Source organism: Triturus cristatus, chromosome 6 (genome assembly GCF_964204655.1).
Source record: "Triturus cristatus chromosome 6, aTriCri1.1, whole genome shotgun sequence".
In the NCBI taxonomy this organism is placed as follows: Eukaryota; Metazoa; Chordata; class Amphibia; order Caudata; family Salamandridae; genus Triturus; species Triturus cristatus.
In genome coordinates this window covers 1,628,408,478-1,628,423,388 of record NC_140589.1, presented here as the reverse complement: position 1 = coordinate 1,628,423,388, position 14,911 = coordinate 1,628,408,478, and positions in this window count along the sequence as shown.

Below are 14,911 nucleotides of genomic sequence, written 5' to 3'. Positions count from 1 at the left end.
GTAGTTCTTCTTCTGAATCATGCACAGGAGTGCCAATACAAGAAAAAATCACCTGCCTATGTACTAAGATACATATAAGCCCAAAAGGGTCAAACTGATATAGGACAACACCGGGGCTGACACACGGACAAATTCAGAACACGATTACTTTGGTTACAAAATTTCCATTAAGTTTATTATAATGATTCAGATAATTCATCAGTTAATGTCAGAATTCACATAATAACTGGATAGATATACAATGCAAAATGCATATAGGTCCCACACAAGGCGATCAAAGTAATCAGTCATACCAACATTCATTCACAGTTCAACAGAAGCATACTCATTCATTCATCAACTACAATCCAAAACAGTCTAATAATCATACAAAATAGTTAAAAAGGCAGTCAGGAATGATCAGCAGCCAAAAGGGGTAGGGTTGTAGAATCTCGTGTATCCTCCCGGTCGTGGATGGAGGCAGGGTACAAATGCATGAGGAAATAAGTTCCAACGCGCGTTTCGGTGTCAAGCCCAGGAGGGGCTACACCTTCATCAGGGCAATAAATATTCAAATAGTGTGGGAAACACAAATAGACCTTCGCTGAGTAAGGAGTGCGCTGGGGCCTTTTAATGGAACAAATAAAGTCAAAATCAGCTCAATAAGCGAGTATCGGGGGGCTAAGTGTAATAACAGGTTCAGTGTGGTTCCTGCAGGTAATAAACTCAGCAAGAAACAGCAAGGAAAAAGATACTCTGTGTTGTTTTATTCCACGGATGAGCACATAAGTTCGTCCCTTCGAAGTTCAAGAATCTCGGCAATAAATTCAGGCTGCATTACACAGGAACATCCTCCAAGGACAAATAGGGCCAAATGCTCCCACTCGCAAGTCATGGAGTGCTCTGATGAGAGGTTCCGAAGTCCCACTTTTATACATGGTACCAGTCTTTGTGTGGGAGAATTCTCTGGCCTAGCCCCAAAACTGGTTCTGGTTAGTTCTTCCCCTTCCCTTGGTCCTGGCTCCCAACTGTCTAGCTGAAAAAGGCAAGAACAGGCCTGGTGTTATGTTCCTTTGTGTATGCTGCAGGCAGGGCCGTTTGAAATAATCAGGGCAAGGCACAACTCTTCCCCACAGATCCTGTCAAGAATACCCTCACCCCTGCCAGCTAGTCTTCTTTTGTCTCAATGCCTGTAAGTAGTACACAACACACAACAGAAGAGCCATTCACAATCCAATCATATCACCCAGGACACTGGCAGAAAGGCACAATTGGTTTGACAAGGGAAATGCCAACTTTCTAAAAGTGCCAAGAAGGGATTCCTTTTCATGGAAAAGTTTAAACCTGTGTATCCATTATAAGTGATGATTTAATTTTCATCCTAAATATAATTACGAGACATATCTTTGATTTCTTCAGAAAATAAATTTCAATAAACGAATGTATGTCTTTTCATCTGGTTTATAACCAGAGCAATGAGTGATGCCGCGCCTCCAAAATGTAAAAGATACTTCTTGATCAATTAATCTACCCCATTCCCTTGAGGCAGATTTAATACATTTTAATCAGCATTTTTCTCACCATGAAGATAAAATTGTGAAATTAAAGTCAAACATTTTTTGGCACTCATCAACTGGGGGGTCCTGGATCTTCCCTTAACTACAAAGTTCTGAAGATGGTCTCGCTGATATAAAACAATGGAGAACGAAACGGCAATGCTTAACCCATATTTCCTTTTAGATATTGTTAAATCCATTTTTGATATCTAGTTCATATGTATTAGATAGACTTTTTGGTTATGTTTATTGAAAGTGGGTTTATATACATTGATCACCAATAAGGTCACATAGATGAGAATGATAATTTCTGTTGTCAAAGTATTTGAAGATTGCTTCATGAACCCCTAATTTTATATCTCAGACTTTTTATGTAATCAATAAAAACCAGATGAAAAGACATCCACCCATTTATTGAAATCTATTTTCTGAAGAAATCAAAGATATGACTGATAATTAAATTTTGGATGTCAAATTAAGACATCACATATAATGAATACACAATGTTAGAAATACAGTTTCTCATTTACAGTGGTCTGCACCCTGTCCAAATAGGGACCCACACTCCACTCAGGTTGAGTGTAGTACCCACTAAGTTTACCTGTGCTCACCCTCGAGTAACTTGGCACAGAGCAGGCAGGCTAAACTAAAGAGGCAATGCGTAAAATATTTGTACACACAGACACTATAACACAGTGAAAACACCACAAAAGTACTCCACACTTGTTTAGAAAAATGGTCAATATTTATCTGAGTAAAACAAGACCAGAACGATAAAAAATCCAACATACACAAGTCACGATATGAATCCTTCAATATTAAATGCAGTTATAGCATTTAGAAAACAATAACTCCAACTGGGACTATTTGGTTGCGATTGACCAAGACAAATCCTCAAGTTCAGTCCAACCAGGATGGAGTGGAGGCTGTATACACGAGTCGGATGGACCCCAGTACAGTACCCTGGATGTGTCACAAAGTCAAAGACATTGTGAAACGCAGCGGAGGTGAGGTGTTGAGAAGGCAGGTGATAGGTTGGTTCCTTATTGACATTCTGGTCATTGGCACATTGGCACTTGAAGATGATGCGTTGCGCAAAGGAGGCATCACTGCAGCAGAGGCAGGCATTTGTTACTGGAGGCAGTGCAGAGTTGTTGAGCTGCTAATGCCCGGGGACGATGCAGGGCACCGGGGAGGTGATGCATTGGTTGCAGATGCAAGACCTTGGGCCCTGAAGTCAAAGTTGTGTTGATGATGTGTCGATATCACAGTGTGGTGTGTCGATTCCATGGCATCGATGTTGAACCACCAGGCCACAGGCGCTGCATCGAAGCAGAAATAGTGTGTCATCGACTTCGGTGAAGTGGTGCTCGAAACTCAAGCAGCTGCGGTACTTCGGAGGCATTGCGGCACCATCATGGCTTGCGTTGTAAGTTGCGGTCGTTGCATTGCATGCTCAGCGAGCAGGGACCACGGCTTCGGTGCAGGCAGTGGCAACATGGTCATTTTGCAGGAATGCGCTGGTTCTGCAATAATGCTTGGAGTCAATGTGTCACTTTCTTGGTTGCAGCACCACAGTCACCTCCATGGGTCCAGGACTGGGTTTGGCACCACTTGGCAGGTCAGGATTCACAGCAGAGGAGACCTGGTGCTGGTAGCAAGATGCAGGTGAAGTCTTTGATGACCCTGATACTTCCAACAGGAGGCAAGCACAACTCAAGCCCTTGGAGAAACTTTAGGAAGCAGGATGTAGAGAGCAAAGACCACAATTGATGGACGGAATGCAGAACAAATCAAAACATTCACCCCCAGTCAAGAGATCAGGGTTAAATTCATCATTATTTTGCTTACCATGCCACCCCAGTTTAGACCTGGCCATATGCAAATCAGTCTTGACTCTGTGCCTTATGGGAACAGTCCAACCCGAACTGCCAAGCCAGGTCCTCCCTGGACCGGAAACAAGCATCCTAGGACCGGTTTCGGGGTTTTCCCCCTCTTCAGCCAGGATAGCTTGATTCCAGTGGCACAGTGAGCCCAGGACCCACGTCTGAGCATACCTGGAGCACTTAGGGCGAGAAAGCAAAAGACACACAATTGATGGCCGGAATGCAGAACAAATCAAAACATTCACCCCCAGTCAAGAGATCTGGGTTAAATCCATCATTCTGGCCTGGCATTTCGGGCTGGACTGTTCCCATAGGGAGCAGGGTCAAGACTGATTTGCATATGGCTGGGTCTAAACTGGAATGGTGTGGTGTGTAAAAAAAACCGATGGATTTAACTCAGATCTATGACTGGGGGTGAATGTTTGATTGGCTCAGCATTCCGTCCATCATCTGTTATTTTTGCATTTGTCGCCCTAAGTGGGAAGGGTATGCCCGACGTGGGACCCGTGCTCACCATACTACCAGATTCAAGCTATCCTGGCTGAAGAGAGGTGAAACCCCGAAATCCGTCCTAGGATGCTTGTTTTTGGTCCAGGGAGGACCTGGCCTGGCAGTTCGGGCTGGACTGTTCCCATAGGGAGCAGGGTCAAGACTGATTTGCATATGGCTGGGTCTAAACTGGAATGGTGTGGTGTGCAAAAAAACGATGGATTTAACCCAGATCTGTGACTGGGGGTGAATGTTTGATTGGCTCAGCATTCCGTCCATCATATGTTGTTTTAACACAGTAAAGCAAGCAGCAAAATGGCAGTCCCTCCTGGCAGTCCAACAGAATGTCCTCAGTCCAGAAGTGATTCTGTTTCTCTCGTTATGGTGTCAGAGGGCCAGTACTTATACCCATTTTGGCCTTTGAAGTAGGGAGACTTCAAAGAAAGGTCTTTGTAGTGCACAAGTCCCTGCCCTTGCTGGCCCTGGCACCATACACACTACAGGGGGAGATATGAAGGTATTGGTGTGGAGACAGGCACAGCCCTACTCCGGTGCAAGTGTCAACTCCTCCCACCACTCTGGCTCAGGAAGACCCATCAGCCCGGTGATGGGCCATCGGGATATGCAGGGCACACTTCAGCTCCCTTTGTGTGTAACTATCGAAAGTGAATTCACAAAGCCCAACTGTCATCCAACCTAGAATGTATTCTAGGGATAGGCAGAGGCACCACATGGTTATAAAATGCCATCAGTCTAAAAGTAGTTTGAAAATATTTTGGAACCTCACCTGGTCCCAAACCAGGCTGCACAGCTCTAGAGAGAATTGTTCAGAAACAATAAAGCTCCAGCAGTTTTTTCATTAGTGTTCCATATTTATTCTTTCGTTTTAATCCATGCTCCATTGTAGTGCAAAAACTCTGAATTTCATCAATTTGTTTGACATGTGCCAATCCAGGCTTTCATTCAAAACATTTGGAGATTCACCATTCCTCACATTGCGGCAAAGTCTTCTTGAACCCAATGCATTTAGAGCATCAACTGCCCTTTGTCAGGGGTGACTGTGATAAAATAAAGCGCATATAAATGACCTGTACTCCTAACAGACTCTTCTGTGCTGTTGTTGCTTTGTGTGAACCTTCTAAGTGCCATTTAGCCTCGGCTTGCATGCGTTCCATCAATGAAAAAATATTCTGTTGTATAAACATGCACATTCTCTTAAGCATAATACGTGAGTGTTATAACATAAAATCTAAATAAATCAACCAAGCGCTTGTGCCCTCATATCATGCATCGTACCCTATAGTAACAGCAAAGGCCCGATGGAAAACGTAAGTTTCATGGCACCGTGCCCACAGTTACAATATTATCTCAACAGCAAATGTTACCTTAGTGTGCCTATTTACCTTGACCTCAGCATACGCCAACACTTCCCCTCCACCGGTTGTGCGAAACTGTAGGGTATTTAAATCCCATCACGTGCCGCCAATTTCCATAAAAATCGAAAAAATACTACAACTGCCCCGTGATATCTAAACAGACTGATTGAAAGAAAAATCTATAATCATGCTTGACACTAAATCTCATCAGAAAATAATGATAACAATTACTAATGATCTGTATAATCAAACCTATGACGTGATCTTCCCAAAACCATCAAACCCCTCCATAGTGCAAGCCATTAAATATACATGTTTCCCTTGATAAGATAGTACAATTCTTCGGAAACCCTAAATGTATCCCTTATTCAGAAATAATGGCATAAGGCCTTATTTAGATTTTGACGGGTGGGATACTCTGTCAAAACATAACGAATATCCTGTATGCCAAATCACAAGTGCCAGTAGCTATAAAGCACATGTAATAAGGTGAATGGGACATCTGCCTCATTTGGGATACATCATAACATTCCGGTCATCTTCCTCCAAGTATAATTCACTGTGAATGAACACATTTTAATGTGTTTCAGTTGGAAGTCTTGATAATTGATAGGTTGTTTAGTTTGAATGGGTAGCTTGTGCAAGGACCATGAGATTTTGGTTGGTGCTGGTGATTCTAGAAATAAACGAACTGTAGGTGCATAAGTGCACTTACCGTATTCTCTCCTAGTGTCTTTTTCTTTTTTTGTAGATTATTTTGATTTAGGTTAGTTAGATATGGAGTGTGTGGGTGCTAATGATAAATGCAAGACAAAAATCAGGATGCACACTCCCTGGGACACAGAATAAGTAAGTATTTATTTAAGTGACATTCTTCTTCTACTGGAAGTACACATAAAGTAGAGCAAGGTGTTGATCTTGAGCGTGGCTTATATAGGCAGTAGCACCCAACATGGCTGCCGATATCTAGAAGGGAGTGGGATCTTGTGAAACCTGGTGGTCTTGCAATATGTCCTGGAGAAAGAAGGCTTTACATGGGGGGGCCATTGTGTATGGCATTTCACGGGTGATCCAGACATGTGAGATTACAGACTGCAATGTACATATTTTGCTGCAGGAGACTGAGCCAAATCATTGATTGGTGAACATTTAGTGGGCACTGCAGAAACAAGGACTCTGCTGCTGCTTCGCTGTGAGTTACTCAGGTGCTGACAGTGTTATGCAAAATGGAAGCACTGCCTGTGTGCTGTGCATGAGGTGATAATTGTGCTGTGTCCATGAGATGAAAACTGATTGAAGCATGTTTCATGCTCTGAGCATAATAAGACATAGATTCAGCTTCTGCTGTGGGTAAGTTTTGATTATCGTCACAAACAATCCCCCAAAAATATTATATAATTTGTTTTGCAGATTTTATTTGCAAAAACAAAAATAGAGCTAAATCCGAATGGTACTTTAGGTTTGAAGCTAAATTAGATGACACCCATAATGAATATTGTTCTTCCCTAATTGTTTTATGGATCTGGGATTAATTTTGCCAACCCACAAACAATTTCAGTACCTAAGAATGTGCCTAATCACACCTGTTTATGGGAAAGTAGTGATCATAAATTAGTTTGAGAAAGTGGATTATTAATTGAGGAGGATGGTAGTTCCTCGCAAGTAACAAAATCACTAGTCTTGTTAGGTCCAGCAAAGGTTTCAATAATGTAAACCTGAGCTCAGTCCTTAGCAGCTATGGCATAGAGTGGGCAGGGTTAACTTACAAAAATGTGTAAAGCATTTAGAGGTACCTAAATAGTTAAAAAGTTAAAAATACAACACAATAAAAATCCCACTCCTCTTCATAAAAATAGAGAATATTTGGATTAACAAAATAACAAAAATCAAAATTCAAAAAGGGGAAATGGAGATATGAAATTTTAAAGTTTTAAATAAAAATAGTACCACAAAGTGCAAAGCAGCCAGATGGGGGCAACAAGTCGAAGAATACTGCAACAAGGTTATGGTCTCAGCCTGATTGTTATAGAGGGTGGGTCGAATATGAAGCTTGGTCCCGATGAAATAGTTATCTTCTGAGAATTCTGTTTTGAGAAGGTGGAGTCCTCAATGGGGCAAGGCAGCAGGCTGGATCAAAAGATAGGGTCATGGACGAAGGATAATATCATGGTGAAGTCATTGATGGAGGTGGGAAAAGTCTTGAGTTTGTAACCAAGAAGGTGTCACTGTCGATCGGATGCATCTCTACATTGGGTCTGGTGAAGATTTCTATCTTTGGACTTAATATTTTTTTCTGCAGTCAGATTCCTTCAGGAGAGGCAAGGCTACAGGCTGTAGTCAGAGGACAGTTAAGGTTTGAAGTCATCGAATACCGGTCGGCATATGGTCCACTGAATCAGATTTGCTGCTGTGGAGAAGAACATAGCGGAAGCAGTGGGAAAATCAGGTCCTCTGGCGATGCACCCTCAGTGGATTGGCTTTTGTCGGTTCTCCATTCAAGAACCCTTAAAAAGGTTTATATGTCCCAGGTTTAGAGTTAGGCTGGAGGAGTGCACAATGACACAAGAAAAGGGTTCCAACACCTCAGGAACAGCCCTTAAGGATCTGGACTCATTCCACAAAAGCCATAAGGAGGGTCCAGTGCAGATCCAGTTAACATTTCAAGAAGATAGGCTTCTTGCAGCTTTTGTGTCCCTGTAGCTTAATAGGAGGTCAGCCAACTGGTCCTTGGAGTGCAATATGTTGTCATGGGTACAAGTGAGAGCAGGTTCAGCCCTTAGGGTTCTCCTGATAGGTCGCAACAGCAGATGCAGTCTTACACAGGTCCAGTAATGTCCTAAGGAGGATGCCCATTTATGCGTGGCACTGGTTTGTCGGTGATGAGACTCTGGCCAATTGGGAAAAAGTTCCTAAGGACAATCCTGCCTACTTTTGCAGCAGTTTCTGTATGTCCTACTACAAACAATCCAACAGTGCCTTTCGCTACCTAAATCTAGCATGGCAGAACCTTTCCCTCCTTATGGAGAGCTCCTGTCCCACCCCAGTGGTGTGGCCTGAGAAATGAGCAAGCTTGCACCTGTGGTCATTCAAAACCAGTTCTGGGGGCAGCTTCTCTCCCACTGGGAATTTGGGACATGGCTGGCAAGAGAGGAGGCACTCCCAGGTGTGAGCTGCACCTGCCTGTGACAGAACAGGCCCCTTTGAAGATAATGAAGTTCCTGGGAACTGCCCTGATGGTCATCCTGTTAGGGGAACAAGGCACCTTCCCAAACCTGAGTCCTTTGTCTCAGCTCTGGGAGGAAATTCACACCTAATCAAGGAGCTATTCAGCTTATGGGTGACTATTGGAAGCACAGGTAAATCAGCCTATAGACACTTTAGGTAGGCTAAAAGAAACTAATATTTATTACAAATCCAAATTTACCAATGAATAGTATTGCTAATAAATAGTTTTTTAAACTTTTATCTGACTCCTAGCAGGGGTGAACTTTATTAATGTTAATTAAGTATCTCAATGCTTTCCTCTGGAACAGCTAACCTTTCCACAGTGAAAATGGCTTTGTAGATATTTTCACTGTGAGTAGATCTTTGCCATTAAATATTTTACATCTCCTCCTTTGAATGGCCATGTGCCTTGCTTTATAAGCATTTAAGGGCTGCTTAGTGGTGACATTAATATTAAAAGGAAGGTTTAGCCCTGTCAAAAGGAATTATTGTGTCATGTTGTCAGATATCTCCTATATCCTTGGTCCCACTTGATGAAGAATTACTGGAAAATCTCCACGTTAGCCCTCAAATCCCTCTGCTTGACACACTACCTATGTATTCCCCCATCTTCTGAGGCTAATTTCTGAAATTATGTTATAGAGACAAAAGTACATAGTCACCATAATTTTGTAGCTGGGGAAATAAATACCTTGCTCGCCTTTCTGCCAGATACAATATTATCAAGTGCACAAGGCTTAACCAGTTGAGCTACAAACAGACTCTGCTTTTAAGGAATATTAATTAATTTGCACAAAGTTAATCTAGGCCTGAGGCCTTCTGACGCTTGCTCGCTTCAAAGAATGGAAATGCATGTCACTGTGTGCCCATTTGAGTGATCATACACTTGGTCTGAATGGCAATGCTATAATATGTGCACTCATCTTTTCTTTGCCCAAAGCAAACTATACAAATTGGCTATGAAGCACTTTTCCTACCTAAACACATCACTAGATGCATGCATTCATCTGCAATATAAAGTTATTAAAGAAAATATGTTAGACACACTTCTGCAACTCTAAACTATAAACTGTTGCCTATTTCCATTTACAGGAGTAACAATGTCTTACAGAGATTGAAAAATGGGTGATGTACAATTGGTTCATAGGGTGATGTGCCATAGAAGTATACTTTAATGAGCAATGGGTGGATATATGGTAAAGCCGGAGAAGACTCTGAGGGGCATATTCACAAGGACAGGCGATACCTATCGCAAACGCCAGTTAGCGGCAGTTTTTTTATCGCCACCTAACCCTGAAAACTATCTCCATGTTAGCAGCGTATTAACAAGCCGTCGCTACATAGCGATAGTATCAGGGAACGGCAGTGAAAACTGCCGCTAACATCAGCGTGAAGGCGATAGGAAATCCAGCTTTAGCGGGCGCAAAACTAACGATAGGCCCATTAGCGGCAAAAAAACTCACGTTAGTTGGCCCAACGTGAGTTTTTTTTTGCCTCTAATGCACGAAATAGCCTATCAGTCAACATCCAATAGATAATAGGCATAAAAAACAAAAAAATGCAGAATGGATCAGCCTGGGCCAAGTGCAGCACACATCAACAACCCCTGCAAGCCGCCCAACATCCAGGATGAGAGCCAGAATGCCTCGCTGGACCTGCGTCTGGAGCCTGTATGCCTCGCTCGAGCTGCGTCTGGAGCCTGGATGCCTTGCTGGACCTGCGTTTGGAGCCTGGATGCCTCGCTGGACCTGCGTCTGGAGCATGGAGTAGGATGCGGAGGAGCTGTGGAGTCGATGAGCTATGGCGGTAGACATTGAGGCGCGACGATCGCCCATACCTGGTGGTGAAGTCTGACAGGTCGCATGGAGACACGTTGCTGACCAGTGTGAGAAGACCGCTTTGCGCACCTTGGAGCTGTGAATATTAGAGGCACTCCTGCGCCCCAATGTTTGGAAGTCTGCACCACATACTATGATCCACCACTTCACCGGGGTGCATAGAGGCGATTACCAATGGTGGGTGCCGCATCTCTGCATCACAGGCCGGATGATGTTGGGCTGGCCGGACGCTGTGGAGGGTGAGATCCCTGAGCTGCGCCGAACTTGTGTGGTGGGAGCGCTGCAACTTCACGCCTATGGGGGCCCAGCTGCATCAACTGCATCGGGAGGTTCACCAGCAGACTTGGCGACGACTGCTGTACCCAGGCTTGTAAAATCTCACCTAGCTGAGGCTCCTGCTGGCTGAGTCACAGATTTGGAGAGAGTGCAGCGGATTGCGCCACGGTGTCAATGTCCATGTAAGGAGAAGGTGGGACACGTAGCGCAGGATGCCTGCGGGTCGAGTCGCCCAAGCCTAGCACGCGTAGATGACGGTATGGCAGAAGAGCGTCGCCTCACTGCTTTCAAGCAGTGCAGAAGAGGAACAATCATCACATGGTGATAACTTACGGATTGGCATGCCCATTCAAATGCGCAATGACTGTTTGGTCCGCCCACCCAGGCCGCCCATAAAAGTCATGTGCACTTCCCTGTTTGTAATGCAGGCTGCATTACAGCCTGCATGGAGAACATGCCCACCACTCCAGTCCCTGGCTGCATGCCTTGTCCCGTTGCCAATTACCAATCCCACCGCTGCATTGCAGCATTGTGATTGGCTCACGGGAGGGAGCCTGGCTGCCTACTTCCTGTTCCTGGAAGCAGACGCAGGAGAGCAGGAGCAACGAAGACACTGGACCCTGCTTCGAGGTAAGACTTCCCTTATTACAATATTTACAACACCCACTGACACACACATCCCGCGTCCATGCCCCATCCAGTGTTCTTTCCAGCGTTTACCACCTCACAGCTGTCCAGCTCCCCAGCACTTCTCAATGGCAGCCGCTGTGCGCCCATGCACAGTGGGAGTACCACTTGTGTGCCAAAGGCACATACATGGTTGCTACGCATGCCATAACATCGCATTCCATTCCAATGCATACCAATACTAGGCACATTGCAACAGTAGAGTAGGTGTTGCATAGCGGAGACATTAATATCACTATTCCCACTTCAGTGAGTGCAACCCAAAACTAACCTTTGCACCCCAAACCCAAATGTGAACCCTGGAATTCCTTTTTGAGCCCCCATAACACACCCAAAAATCAAATTTGACCCAAATGCATACCCCAATTTACATATTTTACTCCAAAACACCCCCCAGTTTTCATAATTTACCCCAAAACACACCCCAATTTTCATATTTTACATCCGAAACCCATACCCACCCAAAAAACATTAAATTACCCCATTACTGACCTCACAATGCGTTGTAATCAAATGCGATGTAAAGGCACCTGCGTTGTCAGAGTTGATTTGTTAACAATGTACTGACTGCATTGTAATGGTCGTCTCCCGTGCCAAAGGCAACCCATAGGCTACACCGTTTGCATCCGTCTGCCCCTGGACCACGCTTAGCACCAAGAAGCTTTCCTCTTGGACACTCCACCGCTACGACACCAGCACCCTTCTCACCATCAATCCTGGACGCGACCTCGCCTGCCAGGACCAACCTCTGCTCTGGACCGGACATCGCCATCACTGACGGCTGCAGTATCACCTTGAAGGAGCACCCCGACCATCCAGGAGGAGGCATTGCCATCACCTACAGAAGCAAACTCCGACTGACCATGCACTCTATGACCCAAGGGTGACCATGGACCACCTCAACTCTCAGATCCAGACCAAGCCCAAGCACATCCTCTGCGTCACCCTCATGTGTAGGCCCACCGGGCCATGGCCCCCATTCTCCAATATCATTGTAGACCTCATTGCACCCCAGGGTCTCCCATCCAACAACAACATCCTACTCGGTGAACTCGAAGTTCCACCTGGACAATCCCACAGACCAGGACCCCACCCCCTCCAGGGGAAGGCCCCTTACATCAGACGCAAGCAGCAAGTCACTTCAACAAGCCACATAGCAGGATACATGGTTGAGCACGACACCTCCACCAGCTGGATCTTCAACTACAGCCACTGGACTCTCCTGGACCGACCATCATTGGTAACATCACGTCTTCACCTTGCCCACTGGACGCCACCACCATCATCGCACCCCCTCGCAGATGGATCAAGGCCACTGAATAACGTCTTGTCAACCCCCTCCGCAACAACACTCCACCAATGCTTCCAAACGATGACAATCCAGTGCCACCGATGGCTCTCCATCTCCAACAGTGCAGACATTCGGGCACCCCTTATGAAAGGCACTACGTCAGTACCTTCTGCCTGCCTGATGGCAGGCGTGAGGGTGATGCAGTGCCACAGGGAAAGGCTGGCCCCATGCATTGATGGAGTTGCTTCATGGTTGTGACAAGACTGCAGCAATGCGTGACTTTAGCGCAGACAGATATGTCAGGATTCCTGACGTATCTGTCATTACTTGCGTCATGGAGCGCTGTCCAGTGAATGCAGCGCATCCATGCTGTCGCAAGAAGGGCGTAGTGAGTAGTGTTGCAACGCTGTCTTGTCTCAGCGCTGCAACACTTTTCATGACTGGGGTCCAAGAATGCACACTATCTTATTGATGGTGCGCATTCCTGCACTGTAGTTTTGTCGCAGGGCAGCGCTACAACATTGCTTTCAGCGCTTTCCAGCACCAAAACCTGCTGAGATGAGGCCCCAAGTGTTAGCCCCATTTTTAAGACCAGCTATTTTCTGGTCTTAAGTAACTGGCTCTAACTGCAGTTAGAGTCAGTTGTATTGGTCTTCAGAACTTCAAAGATCCCCTTGTGAATATGGAGTAGTGGGGTTTGCGGCTGTTTTGGCACAGGAACTCTCCTGCATATAATTATCGCTAAGAGAAGTAGCGATTTTTACAACAGATATTTTCGCCTAAAAAACTTCACTAACTGCTGTTAGCGACAGCTTGGTAATAGGGCGATAATATTATCGCCGCATTAGCAGCAGAAAAGTGCCGCTAACGTGGCGATAACTCCTTCTGAATATGCCCCAAAGAGTCCTATGTAAGACATGAGCAGTTCACCAAGTTCTTTTTTCTTTGAACGTTAATGTAGCATTTCCTACATTAAAAACCAGGTCAACGTATATCATAGCACTAAGAAAATTATGACTTACATTTGGGAAAAGTACAAGTGACAAAATGCATATTTTCTACTACTAAGAAGACAGAAATGGATGGAAAGTAAAAGAAAAATAATATACATTTCTGCTTTATGTATTTGAAAATGTGACTTGTTTTAGTTTACTGCTTGCAGATGTTCTTTTCTATAGTTCATGACTCGCCTTCTAATGTAAAAAGCGTCTTAATTGTCTTGTACTGATTTAATCATGAGAAATTATATCTCTAACATAAGTACTATACTCGAATGTATGATGAGACATTAAGAGAAGTATTTTGTTATGTACTCTAAAATGTGCCCACAATAGATGACTGAAGGGAAGGAAGGGGTTAACCTCTGACAACATCGAAGGAACAACATCGATCTACCACTTTGATAGAGCGCCATGTGATTCTGAGATTTGTAGGGGTGCACCATATTCACTGTTAGTCGGCACCCGCATATAATCAATGTATATTTGGAAGCTTCATAGAAATTTATTTGCTATAATCATGTAACATAGAAGTGTTAGAATGTAATAACGTTTTGTGAAGTTTAACGTTGCAAGTTATCGTGAATGTGTTCACTATAGCGTAGCTGATTAGGTTTCACAATCAATGTAATGCGAATTAAATGTATGTCATGTTAGAATTAAAGTTTAGGTTGCTTATTTACACGATGGTAATGTTGAATTAATGCCTAGAATGTGAGTTCGTTGTGTGTTTAATTTCGTAAGGCCTAACCGCATATGTAGAAGAGAAGGAATGTTTATTTCTTATTTTAGCTATGTTGTAGGCCTGCAGGGTTTTCTTGGTTAAGGTTTGAGTTGCAGCGAAGTGTAAAACTTCAAGATGCGAAGAGTTTTCTTTTTCGTTCCCATGTTTCTGTTGCAGGTGCAAGGACATTTAGCTCGTTAGTGAGAATAAGTCTTTGTTTTAGGAGTTGAGATACGGTGTGGAGCCAACAGGGGAGTGCATTGGAATGTGCAACTGTAACTCTTGGGATGGAAGGTGCCTGGGACCCAAGGATGAGCTAACGGACGATGGAAGATGGACAGCTGTGGATGGAAATTTACCGGAGGAAGACCTGGCTGAAGAGGGGTGTCAAAGGGCGTGTTCTGAATTATTGGGGTTTTGTATTAGGGACAGTGCCCCGTGGGTGGAGCAGATGAGGCTTAGATGGGAAGCTAGAAGGAGCATCGAAGATCGAGCTCTCACTAAGTGAAGAGGGGAGTTTCACTTCTGACACCTTTTTCTAGTGATTCTCTTGCATGGGAGGGAATGCTAAGTAGGGATGCCACTT